General features: G+C 40.9%; 1 long non-coding RNA gene across 1 annotated transcript; it reads left to right on the forward strand.

Annotated features, from left to right (window-relative positions):
- The first annotated feature begins 651 nt into the window (after positions 1-651).
- On the forward strand, positions 652-23,671 carry LOC121902162. The gene is made up of 3 exons (XR_006097473.1): positions 652-786; positions 1,606-1,709; positions 23,509-23,671. It is a non-coding gene; the product is annotated as an uncharacterized LOC121902162 (long non-coding RNA).
- The last annotated feature ends 156 nt before the right edge of the window (positions 23,672-23,827 follow it).

The raw sequence follows: 23,827 nt of genomic DNA on the forward strand, positions 1-23,827 counted from the left end.
GCAACTCTGACATGACAGTGACAAATTGCCTTGTATTTATTCAAATTGTGTAATGTGATATTTTGGCTGTGTTGTAATGCGTGTTTTCAGACTGTTTGACCCTACTGATGAGCTAACACTAACGAGCTTGTAAAGACGAGGAGGCGAGGTGAGCTGCAGACAATGAAGTTAGTGGATATTCAGATAGACTCCAGATAAATGCAAAAAATGTCAAATGCAGATGTCAACCTAAGTCAGTAAATCTTGTGGTCAGTATTTTATTTATTACGTTTTTTTTAAATTAACTTTTTAAATATTAAAAGTATTTTTTATAACTTGACAAGATGGCATTTATCTATAATTCATATAAGATATGAATTTTATTTTAGTTGTAATTGTTAGAGCCTACAATATGTTAAAGGACTGCTATTTCAGTTAAAATGCAACATCCTAAAGTGGCATACCGGGTTCCACTCAATAGTGCTTGATGAACCCAGTGGAAGCAGGACTTCGTCATTTCATGACCTAATAATTACTCAACAAAAATAAATACTACTTGATACATTACTTAACACTACTCTGCCGAGCTCAAATGTGCTTTTAAACAACGCTAATACCTTACATTGTTTTTTTACATGTGTAGAAATAAGAAATTATGGTTCGAAATGCAGCTAGACTACTGTGTGGAGGTATATTGACTATCAGCCAACAGCTCGATTAGTCCTGAAAAATGCATGTAGCTCTCCAGAAGTCCCTTCTTCACAATGAAACTGCAAGGCTTCTCCCTCCAACTTGAACATTACCCAGGTAATTCTTAAATCTAGGGTTACTAGCTAGCTAGCCAGCTAAATAGACAAATATTTAAATAAGATGTCTTTATCAGGAGGTGCATTTCCTCTCTTTTAGTAGAATCTAAAAAAGTGTGGCCGGTGTGTGCAGTGTTAACACAAAGACACATCTGTGCAAGTAAAAGAAATGTTCCAAAGGATGCAGGGTTGATGTTTCTGTTTCTAGCTAGTTCACAGCTAACGTATAGTTGATATTTTGGCTGTTTGGGGCTAATAAACACAAACGGTCCAGCGGCCAAACTAGCACATATGACTGAGAGGTTGTTTTGAAACACTGCGTGGACAAAATAGATTTCATTGCATGTGTAACTGAGCTTGATAAAGGAGAGCAGCACAGAAAACAGGTCAGTTTTGGCTTATGAGTAAAAAGAAAGAGCCACACCCAGGTGAATGGTGGGAGGAACTGTGTGTGTTTTATACGAAAAGTTGTTGTGAGCTTGATGTGATGTAATGTTGCAGTTTCAAAAACCTTCTTGAACAATGTAAATTAAATTAGTACAAGCCTAACATGAACGTTGGTACATGACCTTCTCCACCTACAGTTAAAAAGTGATATACAGTTAACATTACAGTCTCAGTACAGTTCCACAGGGAAAACTTTACAGATTTTCTTCTGATAAAAAACTGTCTCAATACAATACAACCACTTTTTCAAACTCTGTGACATAACATTCAGACAGACCCCATCTCCATGGACATGCAAAACAGTTAATGCTGAAAACAGAAGATGTAGTCTCTGATGGTTCTCTTCGCTCCGTCCTTTGGATTATTGATACAGACACCTGCAGCGATCCGGGAAGTCGACACACACCGATGAACACAGCCAACACACACTGACTCACGGAGCCAGCACGCTGCGGGGATGAGTCATGGAGAGCTGAGGTCAGTGCAGAGATCTGGAGACATTAGTGAGGAGAGAGGGGAAGCACCTGCTCATACAGGCCGTGGGGAAAGAGGGATAGATGAGGTGGCAGTGACGATAGCATGGATGTAGCTTTGTAGAGGAACAGAAACATTTAGGTGATATAGCTTATTTTATCTTGCAAGACGGATTTGAACAGCAAACTGTTCTTAGTGTAACATCAGTTAAACATCAGTGTGATTAATTTCTCCCACTCCGGCTTGATGCAGTTTTAATATAATAACCTTTATTTATACAGCACTTTTCAAAACAGAGTTACAAAGTGCTTTACAAGGTTGAACCAGGATTAAAACATTTCAGGACTGAGGCAAATAAAATCTGGCAATTAAAAGAATACAAAAAAATGGAATAAAATCCACAAGAATAAAGTTAAAAAAGAAGAAAAAAGACAACAGTAATAACAAAAAATGTAAGACATATTGTAAATAAAAACGGCGTGCTAAGATTAATAAAAGGCTTTTTTTTTTAAAAGATACATTGTAAGAAGTGATTTAAAAGATGTCGTTGATCCTGCAAGCCTCAGATTCTCAGGCAGGGAGTTCCAGAGCTGAGGTGTCCTGACTGCAGAAGCCCAGTCACCGTTATTCTTGAGTCGGGACTTAGGAACAGCCAGCAGAGCCCTCTGGCTCATAGGGAGCAGCAATTCAGCAATGTGGCTGGGAGCTGCATCATGAAGTGCTTTAAATGTGATCAATAAAATCTTAAAATCAATTCTAAAATTTACTGCTAACCAGTGAAGAGAGGCTAAAACAGGGCTGATGTGATCTTGTCTTCTAGTATTTGTTAAAAGCCGAGTAGCTTTGTTTTGCACCAGCTGAGGGCATGAGATCATTTTTTGGCTTAACCCTGAATACAATAAATTACAGTCATCTATCCAGGATGAAATAAAAGCATGAATAACCTTCTTGAGATCAGGCAGGGAGAGAAAATTAGTTGATAAAAACATGATTGAACAACGTTTATAATTTGTTTTTCAAATGAAAGGTCACCATCAAATATTACACCCAGCTTTCTGGCTGCAGATCTGGTATTTGTAGACAGGGATCCAAGATGTTTCTGTAAAACAGGGATAGACTTTGGGGGACCAAAGAGAATTATTTCTGATTTGTTTTTGTTTAGCTGGAGAAGGTTTTGGGACATCCAGCACTTTATTTCTGCCAGACAAAATAAAAGATGATTAAAATTGCCTTCTTCACTGGTTTTTAATGGGACATAAATTTGTGTGTCATCTGCATAACAATGGTACTGGATTTTGTGTTTATGTATACGTCCTAGTGGCCATAACAAGGGGCCTAGGGTGGAGCCTTGGGGAACACCACAGGTCAGAGGGGCCACAGCAGAGGAGGCCTTTCCCATGACTACAGAGAAAGTTCTTTTTGATAAATAGGATTTAACCCCATCTAGAGTGTCCCTGATGCTAAACTACTTTTCAAGGTGATCCACATTGTCAAATGCACTTCTCAAATCAAGAAGAATTAAAATTGAACAATCCACCAGCATCAGCTGTAAGTCAAAGGTTGTTTAGCACTTTGATGAGAGCAGTTTCAGTGCTATGACGTGCACAGAAACCTGATTGAAATTTATCAAAAATATTATTATTATTCATAAAAGAAATCAACTCTAAGAGGACAATACTCTCTAAAACGTTTGAAAAAAATGGTAATTTAAAAATGGGTCTAAAATGTTTTAAATGGGTATGGTTGAGATTAGGTTTCTTGAGCAGTGGGTGTACTACTGCATGCTTAAAGGCAGGAGGGAAAAAAGCCAGTGGATAAAGAGCTATTTACAACAGATAAAATAGTGGATCCAGCACTGTTAAAAACCTCTTTGAGAAATCTGTCAGGCATAAAATCTGAAGGACTCAATGAAGGCTTTAATTTGGCCATTTTGTCCTTTAAAGTGCACAGTGAAAGGGCCTCAAAGTTACTGAGCAAAGCAGAGAGGTTGCAGTGTGGAGAAGGAGAAGGGTTACCGGTGGCATGACCAATCTGGAGTTTTATTTCATTTGTTTTGTTTGTGAAGAAGGATAAAACTTGCTAACAGATCATGGGGGTGATTTCAGTTTGTTGACAAGGAGGGTTAATTACAGATTCAATGGTTGTGAAAAGAATTCTTTGGTTATGACGTTTTGTTGTAATGATGTTGGAAATAGGAGGACCTGGCTTCTTTTACTGATTTTTGATAGGTAGACATTAGTTTTCATAATTTGATATGATACCGCCATTCTGTCCTTTTTCGATTTCCGTTCGGCTTGTCTGCATTTTCTCTTTATTTCTCTGGTATTCTAATTTGGCCAAGGCGTGCTGCGAGTTGACTTTCTGGATTTTTGCAGATGCTATGGAGTCAAGTACAGATTTATATGTATTGTTGAAGTTGTTTAGTAATTCTTCTGTGGACAAATTTGATTTTTGGTTATGAGGGTCTTGTGAAATCTGTCAGCAGAGTTTGTATTAAGGACACGAGAGGAAACTTAAGTAGCAGGCGGTGGAAAGAAGGAATAATAATAGTTTTGTGGTCAGACACACATAAGCTAGCCTCATAGAGATTAACACTATCAAGAATAAAACCAGAGGAGAGAACAATATCTAGGGTGTGTCCCTTTAAGTGAGTGGGACCCTCAACTGACCGAGCGAGATTAAAGAATGCACAATATCTATTAAATCCATAGTAAAAGAGGAACCAGAGAGGCAGCATACAAGTATGTTCAAATCAAATAAAATCAAGACTCTGTCAAAGCTAAAAGATCAGAGAAATCCTGAATAAAGCCAGAGTTAGATTTTGGGGTCTGTAGATTAAAACACAAAGTAGTGAGGCCTTGCCATTTATCATAAAACCAAGTGATTCAAATGAAGAAAAATTTCCAAGTGAGTAAGGGGAACATTTCAAATTCTCTCAGTGAATCACAGCCAGTCCACCTCCATGACCTGAAATCCTAGGCTGCTGAAAATAATTAAAACCAGGAGGGCATGCGTCATTCAGTGTAACACAGTCACCTGGACTTAACCGAGTCTCAGTAAGCATAAATAGACTGCTTTGATACTATGAAATCATTGCAGAAAAATAATTTATTTGCCAGTGACCTGACATTCAACAACCCAAACACTACTGAGGTGGTACATGGAGCTGGCTTCAGGCAATTTTGAGGTTGAACATTAACTGTGATTAGGTTCCTGGGACATGCACCAGAATGTTTGACTGCAAATCTCATAGGGCATCTATAAGTGGTTATCACAGGGATGTTGAAAATGTCAGTGTCTGCCGACAAATGCCCATGATATCCCAAGTTACCAAGAGTAAGGAACTGAGTGGAATTAAAGAAAGGTCTACCATGACTATCTTTTCAGTATAAGATAGTAAGCTTGGATTCACAGCAGTTACAGTGGATTCCAGTGGCAACCGGTCACTGCAAAATAACATGTAAAAATGTATAAAACATCTATATAAACTTATCAAACCAGTTCTACAGCATAATCCACTTCTCTGCTTCAGATCTGTCCATATTGTCCATATTGTGGAAATATACACCACTTGTGTGTCTCACTATCACCTTCTCAAAGCTTCAAACTTACAGCACACTTTACACAGTGTGCAAAATACAGGGGGTCTTAGGAGGTCTGGGACCCCTTAATTGACAGCTTAGACACCCTGAAAATTTCGAAATGATATTTTAGGGGGGTCTCAACAATGTGACTAATTATTTTCTATCTATGTACACGGTCATTCTTTTTATGTAACTACCAAAATATATTGCAGTCAAAGCATTTACAGGATTTGAATGCAATGTGCTCCATCACTGAATCTTTAAAATGTCCAATAAAAAATGTGAATGTGAACTAATTCTTATACAAAATAAATGTCCTTTATTTATCAGGAAAATTTTCAACAAGTTCTTAAACACTCCTTATATCACAGAACAAACAAATAAATAGGCCAATAAAAAAACAATGCTTATTCTTGTATAGTTACCTGGATCTAGTGGCTGATGTATGCCTATACTGTTTTGGAAATTCCATCCATGGTACCAAGACCCCCCGATGGTCACACGGTATTTCAAACACTGACTCTATGGTACATAATGGCAACCAACCAATTGCTAGATACTATGTTAATAAATCAGTAAGTAATAGGGATGTCAATGGTTAACCATTAACCGGTTAACTGCTAAGAATATTTTTGACTGGTTTCGCATGTCTATAGTTTAATTTGCATACTAGGGTTGGGTACTGAACTTGTTACTTCACGTTATTCACATAAGTTTAATCAGTGCCAAATTTCAGTACTTTGCGGGACTGAGAGTGAGTGCAGCCCCCAAAAAAGTTTTAAAAACACACATTTACCGACCGAAGCGTCTCACGCGGAGGCTCTGACACTGACAGGAGCACCAACCCGTAGATACAAAGAGAAGTGATGGATCCACAGCCGTGCCGTACTGCTTGTAGCCCATAGACTGAATAAAAATAAGGTGTAGCTGCGATGTTTTAACAGCACCGTGCTAGGCAGGTGACAGGTGTGTTTACAGTGTTTGTGTGCTTCGAAAGACTTCACAGTGTGGATATAAAGTCACACAGCTGACGGACTGTCAGCCTAGCATGCTAATCCTACAGTCTATCTGTTATAAGAACATAGGTGTTACTTTGTTATTAGGCCATCACCCAGTTGTTGTGCTGAATGATTGAGACCAATATGCTGACAATCAGTGTGGTAGATGGCGAGGGATTGAAAGAGCTAGTTCGGTACCTCAAGCCCGAGTATGTTATGCCATCGAGAGCTACTGTGACTGAACACATTGAAAACCCTTTGAGGTGAAGAAGGATGAGCTAAAAATCAAGCTAACCAGGGCAGACAAGCTAGCTCTGACCACCGACTGCTGGACAGCTTTCATAAACAAAAGCTACATCACAACCTGTCTTAAAAATTAACCAGTTCGTTACCAGTTAATTGGTGTTGATCTATCGAAAGCAGAATTAACCGAAACTGACATCCCTAGTAAGTGATGGTTGATTCCCAGATATTCGTAAATCTGTATGTTCACTTCTCCAAATGAGTCATTTGCGTTGGCTAAAATTAATATTACTAATAATGTAACATGCTATGAATATGATGAGTGAAATCATTTTTTTGACAATTGTGCTCTCTCTCTCTCTGATACATGATCTGTGTATTTATGACCTAATCATTACAGACTGGCTCATTAACACAGTCAAGTGACTCATAATCTACTATGTAGTTAAAGGGAACATATTATTCACATTTTCAGGTCTATATTTATATTCTGGGGCTCTGGTGGAATATCTTTGCATTACATACAGTTAAAAAACTAATTTATCTTAGGCTAGCCATTTATACAGCCCTCATTTCAGTGTCTGTCTGAAACAGGCCGTTTTAGCTCCTGTCCCTTTGAAGGCCCCCCTTCTGATTAGTCCACTCTGCTCTTCACTCAAAATGTTAACTTCTCAAATGCTCTCAAATCACTACATGTTCAAGCCCGAATCAGATCCAAAATACGACAACAACCTGACGTCAGCTGGAGGGAGGTGTAGAGGTAACATTGCAAACAAGGTGTTCAGAGCAGGCTTGCAGGGAGCATTTTTACATACGTTCACCTCATGCTTTGGAACTTTGGATCATAGAGATTCAACATCATAACATTTTATAAATGACAAAAAAATCACAATCACAGCATGCCTCAGCATGCTACATAGTCCTTGTCAGCATTTTGTCAGCAATTCTTGCAACTTGTAAAAACTGGCTATATGACAATTCCACCCACCTTACACAGTGACTGGCCAGGTGTGCTGATGTGTGAAAATAGGCTGAATTGGAACTCTCTCTCAAGCTCTCTTTTTTTCAAACACAACTTCTAGCACATTTTCATTTGTATAAAATAGAGACAAACTGTGCAATGTCGTCTATTTGTACAATTCATCGTGTTGAGATGATTACAAATAAACAGAGAGGATACACAGTTCTTGCAGCTAGGTGAAGGCTATGACAGCAGGATTTTCAACCCACTTTTTGCCTCATGCAGAGCAGATATCAACACATTTGTCTAGAGATTACACATCATACAACCTGGTTAATTTGAAGCACTGAGGCCTTTATTTAGGAACTACTACCTCATTAATTAGCAGTTTCTTACTTATTCCCTGGTAACTACTCAAGAATATCCATACCTTATGTAGTGTTTTGTCCCTGTCGGTTGTAACTCAGTGTTCAGTTGCTCAGTGTCCTTCTCTTCCCTGTCCTCTCTTTTTCTCCCTCCTCTCTCTTCTTGGTGAAGCCTTATCAGCGCTCCAGGGACTAACTGACATTCACACAGACAGTAATGACACCACAGGATTCGAGGCGCTTCACACTCCGCTCTCTCCTCTCGCCTCTCTCCTCTCTCTCCGTATCTGTTTCTCCCTTTCTCATTCTTGCTGCTTTTTCTCTTGTTCTCTCTTCCTGGGCAATTAGACAGAGGGAGAAGTCCCAGTTGGCTCGCGGTGGTAATCAAACATCTTTTTCTTGTCCATTTAACACTGGGATTAATTTCCTACAAGGTTAATTAAAGAGGCCCATCAGACAGAACTGATTATTGCAAAGGTTACTGTAACACTGCTGTTCAATGTTTCCCTGCCTGCGTCTGTACACACACAAGCACTTGTGTGCACACATACTCATGCCCTTAAATGCACAGACATTAGTGTACATACACATGCACCCACGGGGACAAATGGAATAAGGATTATGTGGTTGTCCAGGAGGAATATTGAGTTTGTAAATTTTCTTACTTGATGTACAGTATTTGTAAGCAGGGTGATGCTTTGGAGGCGTAATGAAAAAGACTGAGGAGTCACTTACCATTAATTCACATGAACAAATCCTTAGTCTAGTGTCCAAAAGGCTGAACATTGTTTTGTTTGTCTTTTTTTTAAGGACTGGTGAAAAAGAGATGTATTCATTTTGATGATGAAATGTGTGGGTGCTACAATTTTCATTTTGGATGCCGGACTGTGAAATTATGGTTTTGGTTCAGAGCCACTAACGAAAAGGACAAGGAACTTATATCATGGTAGCCATTATCCTGTTTGCCTAAATACAGAGACCATGTTTCCCATAAATCCTCTCACTCATAGTAACCCCCCCCCCCAAAAAAAACAAACAACAACAAAAAAAGCAATCCTTCAACATGTCCTGCGTACCCCTCTATGCAGTTGTTTCTTTCTTCACTTTAGTGACGAGGGGAACCAGGAAATGATCATGTTGAAAGTTATTTCTCCACAAACCTTTCATCAGTTACACCATCTGCCTTTTTGAAAATCCTGAGCCAAGATGCTACCAATGATCTCAGCTATGATTTCATTATCATACTGTAAATACTGATGTATTATTACTCAATTACAAAACTTGAAGCAGCGGGCCACCCAGTAGACAAGTTGTAATGACACATACCATTTCTCACTGCATTTCCTGTCTGTGTCTGTCACTATCAAATAAATGCCAAATGCAAAAAAACAAAAGGTTGAAGCAGCAGCTGGTTAGCTTAGCTTAGAACAGCAAACCTGGCTTTGTCTGAAGGTAACAGAAACTGCTTACTGTAGCTCACCTCTAAAGCTCAGTAATATCATGTTATAGCTATCCCATTTGTTTAAACAACAAGTTGTGGTTTTTACAGGGGTTATGTGCCGGACTATTTCTTGGCTGGACACAGTAACTTCCTGGAGTCTTGCCGTCACTGTTAGATTTCCAGCCAACCAGTGGAGAAAGCCAAGAAATAGTCCCACTAATAAAACCAAAGCGTGTCGTTTTTACACTTATGTTTTGGTACAGATTAAACAAACAAGATGTATTGTATTAATGAGTGAGATGTAGAAGTTCTCATAGGCGGATTTTGTTTCCTTTGGACAGAGTCAGGCTAGCTGTATTCCCCTGTTTCCAGTCTTTATGCTAAGCTAACCGACTGCTGGCAGTAGCTTCAAATGTATTGTACATACATGAGAGTCAAACTTGTCATCTAACTCTTGGGAAGAAAACAAATAAGCACATTTCCTAAAATGTTGAATTTTTCCTCAAAGTCATTTTCATTCATATCGCCCAAAATCACGAATTAGCCTCCCTCTCAACACTCTGGAACAAGATGCTTTTTGGATGCTGAAATGCTAAAATAAATGATTTTCTAAATGTAACTGATTTTCTTCAACACGTAGTATACAACTGTGTCAGCATACTTGCATATGCCTCCTGCTTCATGACGGACCTGTAAATCATGTTACCCATGGAGAACGAGCTGTGACAGCTCATGTCCACCACTCAGCAATCATAGAGAACAAAGATCACCATGACAGGTATAACCAGACAGAGAAAACATTCCTATTCAACTGGTTACCATAACAGCAGCGAGTAAGACCAGGGTCACAGTCCATAACACACACACACACACACACATACACACAGTCTCAATTAGCAGAGCAGCAGCCATACCAGCCTGTTTCTGTTTATGCTGCACAGTGAGAAAGAGCCCTCAGGTGACACACACACACACATACACACTGTTATACACACACAGTCACACATGTGCGGGTTCATTAGCATGCTAATTGGAGGTGAGGACAGTGTGGTGTGGAGGTGGTACAGAGCAGCCCCAGTGTATTAATCACAGGCTCAGGGAGACCAGCTGACTCCCCAACCTGGTCTCTCAGCCCCCTCACCCAGCCCCCTCGCCCTCTCTCTCTCTCTCACCCCTGCACCTCCCTCCACCCAGTCTGCCCACCTCCTACTCTCCCACTGAAGCCAGCCTCTATGACTCCCTGCCCAGCTGGTAAAGGGAGCTTCGGTGCACAAGGAACGCTGTGTTCAGCACTAGAGGTTCATTGAGACTTGACACTGAAGTTTTCTTTTTCAAAATCTTGGCTTTGGCTGCCAACACTACAATATATACCATAAATCGTAATTCAATACAGTGATAAACACCTGTGACAGAAACTCAACAGTGTGATTGTAAAATACGTCCACCAATAAAAAATAATATAAAAACTGTGCTTTTTAAGAGTAGAGGCAAGAGGGCAGCTTAAGTTTCTGTGTTTGAAATCACATATTATGTGTTATATAGTGTGCTATATTTATCCTACATCATTTTATATGAGTGTCCAAAATTTGAAATATATGCAGAACAAGTATACGATGCCTTCAAAAATGTGCATGTCCTTGGCATGTAGGCTACAATCCCACAATGCAACATGTTGCATTTTATAGATGCTAAAATTAGAAACCTATAATGTTTAAATAATTATATTTTTCAACTTTCCCAATACTGATAGTGAGCAGTATGAGTGACTTTTGACACAGTCAAAATCTTGGTTTGTGAGGATTCCCTTCACCTGAGCCAAGCCTCTAGTTTAAGTTGAACAATTACAAATACTAATACTAATACTAATATTTGTTCAATTTTCACTTAAACCAGCAACTTTTTGGTTACTTGAGGTTAGTTCAACAGGCTGTAAACATTGACATATATAAAGTTTGTATAGCACATGTGTTATCAAACTGTTGCTTATTTACACATCCAGCAGACATGGAGCAACATTAGCATTCATTTGGAGTCGTGATTCTGGCCACCGGACAAACTGAAGTCCAATAGTCCTGAGTCAATAAACCAAATTTTAACAAGAGGGCAGGGAGTGTTTTAAATAGTATGAGATGCATTAAATCTTAGATTTTCATGACACTGTAGCTATGCCAGGTATTTAACAGATAAAGCAGCTGATATATGATTATGTGAAAACCTCCAGTGCTATGCAGGCAGCGAGAGTGAAAGAGAAAAAGCACCAATGAAGCAGCCAAAAGTAACCTGCTGTTACTGTAACAAGGGACCCTGATAACACAGTAATAACAGGCTAATCGTATTTGGGTTCAGAAACCACAACATGCTAATTCAATTAGCTTAATAAGCCCCTGTAGATAAAGGGCTTGTTTCGGCTGTCGTGATTGGCTCAAGGTCCCAAGGAGGTGGTCCTCTGGGGCCGGTCGGCTCAGGATTCACCGTCACCAGTAGAGGGGGAACTTCCAGCACAGTCCACTGTGTGTGTGAGTGTTTATTGGATATTAAGGGATGTTTGTTGTAGGAAATACTTTAATTATGCAGGTTTTTCTGCAGCTTTAAAATAGATATACTGTACGTCAGAAGGGCTTTTATGATTTCTATGTTATATATATTTAAATATATGAGTTCTTATATAAGTTTATTGGCAGCTAAACCTAACGCAGAATGATACAGGCCTTGCAATCTTCAGAGCCGACCTGGGCGATATATCAAGGTGCTTAAAAAGAAGTTTGTCTCAAAGTTTGACTCCAGTCACCTAAATATTATTTGAGCTTCAACCAACAGATTCTCCAAAGAAGCAAATCAGCAACTCCTACTTCTGTAAACTGTGCATCCTCTTAAAATTTCAACAATGAGGAAGTAGTCGTTCGCCCCTTGGAACTTTCTTTATTGTTTGTCTCCACAAACACAGCACACAATGCCGAACAAAACCATTCTCAGTCTATTGTCCTGGTGCTGTGTCTCAGTTCACTCTGAGCGTCTGTCTCAGCTTCTGGGGTCTTTGTGTGGAGATGCACAGAAAGGCATGGCAGCATTGTTTCACCGGCTGAGGAGGAGAATGGAACTGTTACAGTGGAGAGAATTGGCAGCTGAGCCCAGCGAGGAGATTCTCCACACAGTATTAGGGAGAGGGATCACGACGCTCCACCGCCGCGCTGGCCCCGCTCACCCCTCAAACACACACACTCAACACATACACACACACACACACACACACCCCAAAACTAGACGCACAACCTCAGCTCCCTCCCCATCCCTGTGAAATCTGCATTCTGTCTTAACCCTTTGTTTCTCAGCAGACAAGCTAATCTGTTTACGGGTGTTTGTGAGGGCGCCTTTGTTTGTGCCACGCACATATGCGTGTGCACACATACACGCATTAATCTGCAGGCCACGAGCCAGCTGACACTAGCAGAATATAACACCAATCCCCACAGACTCTCTCCTGCAGACACACAGTCTTTCTTTTTTTCTCTCTTTTTCCTCCCATGTTCCCATACGTATACGCATGTGTACGTGTGTGTGCATGCAACATGCGACTACATGCATATTCTGCAGAAAGCGGGGGGGGATGGTGCATCTGATCAGCAGAGTACGTATAGCAGATAAGAGAGGAAGGCAGTGTCAAATGAACAGAGGCAGTGTAGGCAGAGGGAGGATGGTGTCTGGAGGCAGAGAACTGCTGTAAACAACACAGCTCGTATTTAAAGAAGGATTTGTTCAGAAGCTGAGTGCACAGCTGGATCTGTACTGTACACATCAGCAAAAAAAAAACAACAAAAAAAAAACACACTCCCTCTCTGACTGGGCCCGTTTCTCTCCTCGCACCAGCTCAATCCCCTTCATCAAACGTCACAGCAATTTGAGAGATTAGACAGCGTGGATTAGACACCACAAGGCTGCTTCTTTTTGAAGCGTCGGATGCCTTTGTGCTCCATTCTCTCCACCTCTTTCATTTCATAAGACGATATTATATCGAGTGGTGGTAAGACTCTCACATTCACAATAACAGTGTCTCAGTTGATTCACTGACTATGGGATGTGAGTGAGTAGCCTAATTATGTAAGAAGTAAACACTTCTCGCTGGCTGCTTATTCCACCTTGCACTGGCATACATGTTTATTGGTTGGCCTTACTAGATTTCCCTGCCTCTATTTCTGCTCTGATTAATGAGATACACACACACACACACACAAACTCCTACACGCACACACACACACGAACACACAAAGGCACGTGCTCTCAACACCATCTCCCCTCTCACCAACTTAGCGGCGCTATTAGGCCTGATTGAACCCTATCCAGTGGATGTAATATATTAGCAGGGAGATTATTCTGACGTTAAAACATGTTCCCTGTGCTGACAGCATCATCAATCACCCTCACACTGCCTGTGGAAGACTCACACACTGGACATAATTGCTTCAGCATGGGGTTGGAGAGAGGAGGGAGGGGGAGGAGGAGGAGGAGGAGGAGGAGAGAAGTGTGTGAGATTTAGTGTGGGTGTTTGTATTTGCATGTCAGCCATACAGGCAAGTGCAGCACCGATCATACGGGAAGCCGTGCCCAAACTGGCATTCGATGAGCCAGATTATTCCAAAATGAGCTCTAATCTGAGTCATTGCTCATGAAAAAACGACTCATTATTTCTGATAACTTCAGTTAATGGGAGTAACTGTCTCTATTACCAGCGGCCTCTTGTGGATGAGTCATACACAGGTGGACTCCTTTACTCACTTATTCATCTAATCTGATTCAGTGGTGACAGAAGTATTCAGATCCTAAAAAGTAGCAATAATACGGTGTAAAAATACTCACTTGAAAGTAAAAATCCTGCATTCAACATTACTAAAAGCTGCTAGTAGTGATTATTACCAGCAAAACTGACTGAAACTTGCTTTAATTCATTTTTTTTCCCACTTGGGGGCAGCACAACAAACTGTCAACTGTTACACTGTCAAGTTGATGAGGCAAATTTGTTAGCAAACAGGTGCCTATTTGCTATATTCAGCAGACACAGAGCAACATCAGCATTCATTTGGAGTCGTGTTTCTGGCCACCTGACAAATGTAAGTCCAGTCTTCCCTCTGCTTTTAGCTCTGTTTTCATCTCCACCAACTCCTGAGGGAAATATCTGGATGTTTAGCCGCTAAATGTTTCACTATGTTCAGCTCGGCGCTTATTCTATCTGTTTGTTGCTACAGAGGGTTTATTAGAGCTTTGTCGCTGAGTTATGAGCTCAAAGATGCTAAAACGCTCCAAAGACCTGAGAGGGAGTGCAGGTTTAGGTGATAATTCTTTATGGGTACATCACTACAAACAACACCTTTCAAATTACAATCATTTTTCCCATTGTTGATATGAAAATATTGATCAGTGCAGCTTTGAAGTTTTTTACTAAAACATACTCATTATGCAGCAAAAGGGTCTATATTATTATCTATTATGATAGGAGATTATTACTATTAATGGATGATTTTTGATTTTGATGTTGTAGCTGGTTGATGAGGAGCTAATTTACACACTGATGTTCTAATCTGTAACACTGGATTTTATTTATTCATATGTTCTGAATGTAAAATATAAACCTTCAAAGTAACTATACCTGTCAAATAATTGCAGTTACAGGGCAATATTTGCTTCTAAAATGTTGGAGTTGAGGTGCTGTATGTGCACTGGAGGCCCCAAGTTTCCACATCACACTTGTGTAAATTGCATACTGTAATTGTGATGTCACAAATCCTTCTTGTAGGTAAACACCTTAAACTCAGATTTAAGGTGAGCACAAAGAGAGTTTCCACTTTTTGTAGATTAATGTGAAAACATCCTTAAAGTGTCAAATTCTGCACATACATCATTCTGCATAGTAAAGCTTAAATATCCAAGAGAAGGAACAAGAAGAAAAAAACTTGAATGGAGGAGTAAGTAAAGATACTTTGTTACATTCCACTATTAATTATTTCTTTAGACTGCAGGTATTGGGAATAATATCCAGCTGCCTCTTGTAGATGACCTCCATACAGCGGGACAAAACTTATTTCCCTTTTTCCTGCCTAATCTTTGTTTCCAACATGTTTCCAACCCTGCTGTTTAGCTTTGCTCTCACCTGCTCATAACCTGCAGTACAGTATTTGCATGCTGCTCACAGGAAGGTGTAGATGTAAAAAAAAAAAAAAAAAAACACCACAGCCTGCGAAGCCCACCTTTGTATTTCTTTTATCTGATATAATCCATGCTATTCCATGCTGCTTCTTCTCGTTCTATAGCAGCGACCCTCTCCCTCTCTCTTTCCTCTGTAATGTGATCCAGTGATTAGTATTCTGCTCAGGCGTTAGGATGGAAAGCAGAGTGGCTGCCGAGAGGTGTCCTGAATCACATCACTCATATTCCACTAAGTGTGTGCGTGTCTGTGTGTGTCTGCATGTGTGTGTTTCAAAGAGAGTGAACCAAATCAATCTTATATCACCAACCGGCCACTAAGTGTTGCGTGTGTAAGCGTCACTCTGCATTGTTTAAACACACATTTACCATCTAACTGAGCTGCTGCACTGCCATTTGTCAGTTTCCCCCCTGCATGGTGTGTGTGCATGTGTTGCGTTTGTGTGTGTGTGTTTGCACACATGCCAAGGTCAACCGCACCTCATCTCTCCTGGCTGGTAAATGCAGGCGGCCCTTCTACATTCTGGATGTAACGCAGTTATTTCACAGCTGAAATCCATCCTTTGTCTTTCACTTTAGCTCCGAAAATTAAGGAAATTTATAATTGTGTGATGTGTTTATCTCATCTGATATAACCCATAATAGTCACATTCCTACACATATGCACTAATGGGTCATCTGGACAGACTCAGTTTGCTGTAACTAAACATGATTTATCTGGTATGGAGCAGTTTAGTGTTACAGCTTAATAGTGTTGTTTTATCATGAGCCTTAATATGCTATAAAATACAGAAATTAAAAATAAAATGTTTTATGGCCTGTAAACAACAGTGTTAAATACAAATTGGCTGGAGTTGGCAAACTTCCTGACAGGCCAACAAGGGCAAAAAGATCAGTCCTCAGTCCCACTTCTCTGCTCGTGTACGTAGTCATTTTTTAAGGAAAAACTTAGCAGGGTTGAGAATACACTCTCTTAGGCCACACCACATAAACCATTCCATGGCCGCACCCAGTTGTATGTATGTATTAGTCCAGCTCATGGCCACACTTTGCATGGCTGGGAAAAAGCAGTATATTTGGTCAAAAGAGGAATCAGAATTTGTGGCCTCTGTTTTGTCATATAAACAATTATTATGCCATAGAAATGTATAGTTTCTGTAAAAACAGCATGTAACCTGCAGTAAATACAAAACAGATCAAAGAACAGAGCCAATTAAACCGCTGTAAAGCTGGGCAGACACTGTGGGATTTTATTTATCTTGTACGTTATCTTGTTTTAACTCACACTGCATGTTTTAATGAGCCTTTCTTTGCAGCCAGAGCCTGCGACTTTTATGTTTAGACTGTACCGTACTGACATGTAGGCCATACCGTACATGATGCGAGTGCTCACCTCACACTGAATGTAAGCATGGTCGGGTTTGCCCAGTGACATTTCCAATAAAGTTTTTTCAAACAAGACGACCGTGTCCTCAACAATGTTGACAAAAAACGAGAAAGGCATTTTTTTGTGCAATTTTATGATGAACGGAAACTAAATAAGAAGAAAAAAAAAGGAAAATATGGAACTGCAGATGTCTGGAACACAATAGTCTGTCTGTTCTGCAGCTAAATTCAGTTTAATATCACAGCAGTTTCAGTTAGGACTACAGTGTTAGCCACAATATGTAAAATACTACTCCAATAACATTAAAACAAGATCATAGAGTTTATAAAGCAGCTTTTGACAGCAGAAATGGAAAATTGGAAAACTGCAAGAGAGCTGACCAAAATGTCTGTCCTGCCAGAAATCCAACGATTCTAAAAGTAGTCTGGGGCGACCAATTTATTGTTAAAATCAGGCTTAATTTGTACAGTATCTGCATTCTGGCTGCTTAGTTACTACATTTTGGCTTTATATTGCAATATAGATTTTCACACTTCACTACTGCACTCTGTCGCAGAGAGACAACTAACAAGACACATAAGGTAAGAGTTAATATAAAGCTGGCTGCTATAAAATAGTCGTCATGCCTTAACAAAAGCTAAAACTAAGTTAACTTATTGATTTAACTGAAAATGATCCATTTTGTTTTTCCACATTAGCCTACAAAATGGGGCAGTATAGAGAAATCTAATCTTGATAGAGAGAAGAACCAAACTAAACTCCTGGTAAAGCTAAATGGTTTAGCACAGCAGCTTTTGACTCTAGTGTATTTCATGTGACTTGGTGAGGCTAAGCTACCTTTTAATCACATATTTAAATCTATTAAATTGTAAATTAATGTATTGCATCAGTTTCAATATAATGATGACAAATACTGGATGGACAGACACCTATCAAAACAAAATACATTTTCTTTACATCTACAAACCAGTTGAAATGTTTGAAGCTGTCCCCTTGCACTCTGTGAAGATTATCTAAAGGCAGGGTCTCGTATCTTGATGTTAGGCGCCCTGTTATCTAGGTTTTTTGGGGGGCGAAATAATCTAAAAACAGGCATAAAATGAAGGTATTTCAGCCTTTCTATCTATCACAAAGGCTGGCCTGTAAACCCTTTCTTCTCTTTTGCCTTTGTAGGGCAGATTATTTACCAGAAAATACAAATTAAGCACAAAACTCGTTAGTTTGAAGAGAAAAAAATCTGTCATTTTATTGGATTATTTTGCCTCCGAATTCCACTCCACAGTTACTAAATGTACTCCAACGTTTCACATTTGAATGCTACAACCATTACGACCCTTTGTAAAATTAGTCGGCATTATTGATGATTTCTCTTAGTAACACAACATCTTCCCCCTTTTTTTGGATCATCTGATTATGTTTTCTTACAGTAAATGGACTGTAACAGATTTCGGTTAACATTTCCTGACAGCCTCTGGCTGAATGATACTATGCTGCCAAACTCTGACTCGTGTGAACGAAAAGAGAAATTTCATTACAGTATGATTTTCCAGAAACGCCACCGCACTGTGAAGACATTACCATAACAAATATCACAAGGGCTAAGTTGCGTATACAAGGCATGCTTTACTAAAAGGTAAAGAGACTAGAGAGATGCTGTGCACAGGTACACAGAGGGATAAAAAAGAAAATGTGTGTGTATGCGTGTGTGTGTGTGCATGTGAAGAGGGGGGGAGTGTGTGGCCTGGAGGGTGAGAGAGGAAGACGGAGTGTGTGTGCATGCATTAAAATAGGGGATTTTCTTGTCAGAGTAGCAGGGTTGGGGATTAGTTTAGGATCTGACTGAGACAGAGGAGAGGAGGGCTGATGACTTTAGCCACATAAAGAGATGACTGGGCAAATATGGACGCATACATCAATATCAGCGGCGAGCACATTATAGCGACGCCCAGCAGAGCAAAACACATACAGTAGACAGCCGGGAAGATTTTCTTTGTTTATGCATGACTGGAGAGAAGGAAATTAATATCAGTGAATTGAATCCGCTCCTATGGAAGATCTTTATGCCTCCCCAAACCTCAGACTCACAAAATAGATGCAAGTGACACACACTCGCATGCACACACACACACACACACACACACACACACACACACCCTGCTGAAAGACAGGCACTAAAATAACCTCTGTTCCAGCTGGTGGACTGCTGAGGCTCCTGCTGGGCTGTTTTAATGGAGAAAATTAGCCAAGCAGAAAGGTGGATCCTGTTTGTTATGCTCCACTGTCCCCCTTCCACACAGTCGGCCAAGGAGGTATCCTCTGTTGTCCTCTCTCTCTGTCTCTCTGAGCTCTCTTGACACTGTGTATCTCCACCAGCTGCTGCTGCCTTCATACATCCCTCTCCTCCTGCCTCCCTCCTCTGCCAGGCACAGATACAGGACATATATCACACACACAACAGGAGCAGTACTCTCCAGTTTTCTCTAAGGATTCGGGTTTTTTTTAACTTTACAGGCCAGTGTTTTAGCATCATTCCCTTCTCATCTCGTTTACTTTGCCCCCGCTCCTGCAAGTGTGCTCACCAGCAACTAGCCATATCCCACCCGCAAGAGAATGTCAAAGCAGGAATGAGATGGAGAAAAAAAAAAAAAAAGGTGCAAACAAACGAGAGGTTTGCATGATTCAGGAGTCAGACTGAACAGAGAGAGAGATTGAGAGAAAACGCGAGTGAGAGGTGAGAGAGTGAAGGATGAGAGAGGATATGCAGAGGGGTGAAAAGCTTCTTTGTTCTGGATGCCCTTGAGACAGCTGACATCGCCACAATAAGACCTTCTTTCAGAGGGAAAGAGAGGGAGTCAGAGCAAAAGAGAGAGAAGAGAAAGAGGGCAGGATTTAGTACTTTTGGCATACCGAACTGGTAGTAATAGTGGAGATAGTAGTAGAAGTGGTGTCACTGTTATGTGAGAGTGTGCATGTGCCTGTATTTTTTAAAAAGGAAATCTTGCTTTTAATACATCATTCCTATTAGCTATTTACTATTGGAACCTGTAGCTGAAGCCAATTTGCAGAACATGCTTGATACGTTCCAGATCAGGTGAGAAATTAGGACAAATATAATGAAAATACCCACAAAAAAAAAGGAGCCAGTCATGCTAACTTACTGGGGGTGTAGGGATAGAGGGGGTCATATATGTTGTTCAGATTGACACAAATCAGATTTTTTTCTGCTATATCAATAAAATTGACTTCTTACATAGAGACATGGCCAGTCCAGAGAGTGCAGTGTGATAATTCACAAAGTTAGCATGAATGCTAAGTTTCCTGTGTTCCAAAGTAAACTTCCATTTCACTACAACTTGGGTCTAATTCTCATAGTTTGAGCCATCATTTCTACCAGTTGTTATAACATTGTACTCATCAAAGTAATTGCTGATATCTGGGAATGCAGTGACATCACTAAAGAGTAAAGTCTAATGGGGCAAGAAACACGAGCAGTCAGACGGTCATAGAGCTATTAAACCGACACCCAGGATAGCCTAACCTATATTATCACCCAAACTGTCCGTTGTAAACATCATCACAGTTTACATACTTGTGTAGGTGGGTGTGCACACATAATTTTCCTATGCAATGAGGGGTTATTACCATACTGCATTCCAGGGAAAGTCACTCATCGGGTGCATACGCCCAAAAGGTTTTTTCAGGCCTTCTTAGACTTCCGTATTTTTGGGCCCATTGAGCATGAGCACAAGAGTATCTCTAGTCTGAGCCAGCTGACACATGAATTTCATGATAAATGCACTGGATCCTCTAGACTTTTCAAATTTTATTGGACCTAATGGACAGTCATTTGTTTCTGTTTTTGTTTTGTTTTTTGTTATAAAAATGTATTCATTGTTTTGCAGCCACTTCTTTTCTGATTTTTGTGTACAGGGAAAAAGTCCAGCAGTGGGTGTCCTGTGATTCCGCTTTACTGAAAGTGATCACTACTCCGAAATCACTTCACAGCCAAGCCCTGTTCTTGGGTGCTCACTTTTTACAGATATTTTTGTTGCGCTCACATTCGTGTTTAACTCCAAAATCACAGCAAATAATTAGAAGGTCGATAGCACTTAACCCCACTAGCAGACATACAGAAGGAGGTTAGGAAGATTAAAATTATATTTTCTTTCCTGCGAAAACAACCCTGAGATGCTTCTAGTTTTTACTGCAATTCTGTCCAACTTCTTACTTGCTGCTGAGCTTTTGTCACATCCTGCATCTGCACCAAACACACACATACACACACACACACACACAAACACACATGAGAAATCTGAGAGTGTGTTAGACCTCTCTTCCTCCTCACCCAGAGTTCCTGGCCCCAGGGGGTGGAGGGTCTCTTCACCCGTCTCACACATCCAACCCAAACACACAGCAACCCACACATACATGCATGAAGACAAAAAGCACACACACACTGGCAGCAGACCACATCAGAGGGGGTCCATTCCTCCCAAGTCCACAGGTCTCTGGATAAACATATTATTCTGGATTAAATGTTTCCCATATTTGTTATTCTTCCCTTCGAGACTCCAGGTGGAATTGGTACGAAACCAAAAATCATACATGCATTCCTTTGAATGAAAGAGCGGGCCGAGGGAACGCTCCGAAAGGGGAACGAGAATTCCCTTTCGAGCGAGAACTTGTAACAACATTTGTGCAGATTCTTCGATTGCCCCAGATTCTTCATTACACGTCTAACAAAGACTGCGCTGTGTTGTCGAGAAGTGGTCTTTTCCCCCTGCAAACCGTGCCGCGCCGCTTACCAGCATTCTCTACAACATCAGGAAGTGTGTGTGCTCGGTGGAGGGCCGCTGCTGGCTCTGAATCTGATCCAATTGGTTCAAGAGGCACTGATCCTCGCTGGGACGCCACAGTGTGTGTGTGTGTGTGTGTGTGTTTTACTCTCATACAGTTTGAATAGAGATAGAAGGTGACAGCTGAGCAGCAGCTTCAGGCCTAAATTGAGGCCTAAATTGAAGACTTCAGAGGCAGAAGGTGATGATGGTCCAGTACTGCTCAATTATGCAATTATGTCCAAATTACTGCCAGAGCCTCTCGCCCTATCAGAACCCAGGTTGTAGCCTTGAGCGAGCCACTCGTGCGAGAAGTGTTGATGTGTGGTGAGAGATCACAGACTGACCACCTATAGCCCTAGTGGTCATGGTAACATAATATGAGCCATAATGGTGGATGGACGGATGGAGCCACATGTTGCAGGTAGACCTGGGAGCAGATTATCATCTCTTCTATCAAACACTAATCAATAAATTAACAAATTCCTGAATTTTCATGAGCAAGGTTAGCACTCTCAGGTTGTGGAGCTCCATTTTAAGATTCAAATATTTGCAGTCGACACATCATCCTGTCACAACTGTGTCAGAACATCATGCACAATCTGATGCTCTTGAATGATCTCTGCATCAAACGTTAGCTCCCTGCATACTAATGCAACCGTGGGCAACAGCAGAGGCACACAATGAGCTGCAATCAGAGCGTTCTTCCTATCATGTTTATTTTTGTAAACTGCGCAGCCCCAACTTTGCGCAGCGGTGGGACGTGTGTTGTGGACAGAGTGTTCTCGCCGCAGTGTGTTTGATGTCTCTCTTTCTCTCTCTCTCTCTGGACCCTGGAGACATTCCTCATGCATAATCGCTGTGTGTCTTTCTGATCTGCCTCTACTGCTGGTGGAGGTTAATGCACAGAGCTGCACACACAAACACACACACACACACACACACACACACACACGCATATATAAATTAGAGGCAATTCTCAAGCAAAACACAACAATCCGATTTTCCCACAAATAGCAAAGAATAAAGCAAGCAAAGGCAGAGAAGGTGTTTTGTAATGTTTATTGATGTGATAGAACCAGTACAGATCTCCAGGCTGCTTCCATCTACTCACATAAGTTGAATTATGTCATTTGCTAAACAAGTCAATTGAATATGGTGTTGTAAACACAGTTGCACTGTGCTCAGCCTAATAAAACCATCTACTCCTGTAATTCATCATCCTTTACCATACATTAAGCTGGGAATCAAGGGGAAGTGATGTGATTGGAGGGAGGAAAGCAACGCTCCTGTACTGGCTTAGTATTCTGGTGAGGACTCTAACTGTAGAGCAGAGGGGGCAAAGGGGTCATGAGGTGTGTGTGTGTGTGTGTGTGTGTGTGTGTGTGTGTGTGTGTGTGTGTGTGTGTGTGTGTGTGTGTGTGTGTGTGTGACGGCAGCATCACCAGTCCTCCAGGGCTCAGCAGGCTAATTAATAATGAATCCCAGAGAGTCTGTGTTTGAAATGCAGATGTGCAACTGCCGGCTCCGCCTGCTCCTTCAGAGGGACCTGTGTGTGTGTGTGTATGTGTGTGTGTGAGAGGGTTTGCGGGCCACAGGGGAAAGTATGTTGGCTGGTTGTTTAGCTGTGGCAAAGAACTTGCAGATATTCTGCATGAAATTCACCTGGGCTGCTCATCACGGTTAATGTCGACCATGTTCGATTTTTGAACTAGAAAAAAAAGAGAGAAAGAACTGTGGAAGATCTTTTCTCCCTCAGCTGATGTTCCCATCTGTCCTCTTCTCTTCCTCGCTAGTGCCAGCAGAGGCCTCAACCCCAAGCTCTTCTCTGCTTTCAGCACAGAAGAGGAGAAGAAGAAGGAGGATGTGGAAGAGGAGCTGGAGAGGGGCTGAAGAGCATACATTTCTATAGACTCTTCTTCACTGCACTCTGTTTGGTAAACTGTGTGTGTGCGTGCGTGTGTGCCTGTGTGTGTGTGCCTGTGTGTGTGTGTGTGTGTGTGTGTGTGTGTGTGTGTGTGTGTGTGTGTGTGTGTGTGTGTGTGTGTGTGTGTGTGTGTGTTGTGTTGGAGCAGTAATGTTATGTAGATTTATACCAACATTGGCTCCTTCACT

The sequence above is a fragment of the Thunnus maccoyii genome, chromosome 8 (assembly GCF_910596095.1).
Source record: "Thunnus maccoyii chromosome 8, fThuMac1.1, whole genome shotgun sequence".
Classification (NCBI taxonomy): Eukaryota; Metazoa; Chordata; class Actinopteri; order Scombriformes; family Scombridae; genus Thunnus; species Thunnus maccoyii.